Genomic DNA, 1999 nt, shown 5'->3' with positions numbered 1-1999 from the left:
GCAAACCCATATAGTACAAAAAATAATTAACCTTGATGAGAATATAGATACAAAAAAGAAATTGCAATCCTTTCTAGGATTAGTAAATCAAGTAAGAGAATATATACCAAAATTAGCAGAGCATTTAAAACCACTGCACAAAAAACTTAAAAAAGATGTTGAATACTATTTTGACAACAAAGATAAAGAACATATAAAAAATATTAAGAATTTATGTAAAAAATTACCAAAACTATACTTTCCTGATGAAAATAAGACATTTACCTACATTATTGAAACAGATTCGAGTGACCATAGTTATGGCGGAGTGTTAAAATACAAATATAACAACGAAAAAATAGAACATCATTGTAGATATTACTCAGGATCTTATAACGAAGCACAAACAAAATGGGAAATAAACAGAAAAGAATTATTTGCATTATATAAATGTTTATTAGCATTTGAACCATATATTGTTTACAATAAATTTATTGTAAGGACAGATAACACACAGGTAAAATGGTGGATAACTAAAAAGGTAGAAGATTCAGTTACAACAAAAGAAATAAGAAGATTAGTATTGAATATATTAAATTTTACATTTACAATTGAGGTAATCAAAACTGACAAAAACCTTGTTGCAGGCTACCTCTCAAGAGAAAGATACAATGAAAGACATATTGGCTATGATAACAAATCTATGCCAAAAAATGGAGAAAATAGAAACTGATGTACAAGATCTGAAAGAAAAAGCTAATAGTCAGCAGCATGACTATAAACATGCGGAGTTACGTCATTCGGCGGACGGTAAACAGCCTGAGCTAAAAGGAGACGATGGGAAACTCTATAAAACCCATGACAAAGTTTGTTTAAATACAGCTGCAGGTACGAGCAAGAAAGCTAGTGAGAAACCAAGAAATACAAACTTAAACCAGCTATTCATAAAACCATTTATTCAAAATACACAAGTACAGATACCCGCAGAACCACAAACTTCCACATATGCAGTTAGTCTACAGAATGACAAAAAAAGATACAACTACATTACACAGTCCTATATCGAAAATATATATAAAATCCAAACATATTTAAATCTGAACCCCAGATCTACCCAAACTAAAAACCCAGAAGAAGACTATATAACCCAAAAGTTACAGGGATATAATAGGCTTATAGCACAACCTAAAACCAGTCCGAATTTAGTTAAATCATGTTATAGTTATGGGTTACTAAACACTGTATATACATATACTGGAGAAGAGATAATTGGGATACCAGAATTACACAAACCATTTGTGACATACAAAAGAGTTACTAAAGGAAATCTATTTTTATATCAAGTTTTATACAGCACCAGCCGAGATATTATACGAAGAAATTAAGTCGCCAATCCAAGTTATAAAGATAGGCCTGACCAGAGATATGATAATACCAGAGGAGATAGAAAAACAAACTGAGATACCGAAGATAGAGATACCAAACTTTTACACGAATAAAAGGATAATTTGTATAGCAACAATTATACAAGAGCTAGCCAATAATTATTTAAATGGCAATGCTATTTGGAGTTATGTCACGACCCAAAACCGAGCCACGACTGGCACCCACATTTACCCTCCTATGTGAGCGAACCAACCAATCTAAACCTTAACATTTCATTATAATATCAACATAAAACAATGCGGAAAACTTAAACTCATTAATAAAAGACAATTCAATAACTTCTAAAATTCAACATCTATTATTTCCCAAAATCTGGAAGTCATCACCACAAGAACATCTATGATCAAATTACTAAACTAAGAGTATTCTAAGAAGCTAAAACAAATAAAAGCTAGTCTATGCCGAAACTTCAAGGCATCAAGACATGAGGAAGGAGATCCAGTCCAAGCTAGAAGCATTAGCTCACCCTGAAGATCCGGTGTGACGAAGACTGGCTAGAATTACTGTTGAGTCGAAGATGACGGCACGTTTGCTGCATTCCACAATATACAAGAAGAAAACATAAAAGTAGGGG

At 32.3% G+C, this 1999-nt stretch overlaps 1 pseudogene; it reads left to right on the top strand.

Annotated features, from left to right (window-relative positions):
- Positions 1–692: 692 nt before the first annotated feature.
- Positions 693–1999, top strand: part of LOC114077169 — a 36730-nt pseudogene continuing 35423 nt past the window's right edge.

Source organism: Solanum pennellii, chromosome 5, assembly GCF_001406875.1.
Source record: "Solanum pennellii chromosome 5, SPENNV200".
NCBI classification, from domain to species: Eukaryota; Viridiplantae; Streptophyta; class Magnoliopsida; order Solanales; family Solanaceae; genus Solanum; species Solanum pennellii.
Note: the sequence above shows the minus strand (reverse complement) of the source record. Positions and strands in the feature narration are given on the sequence as shown.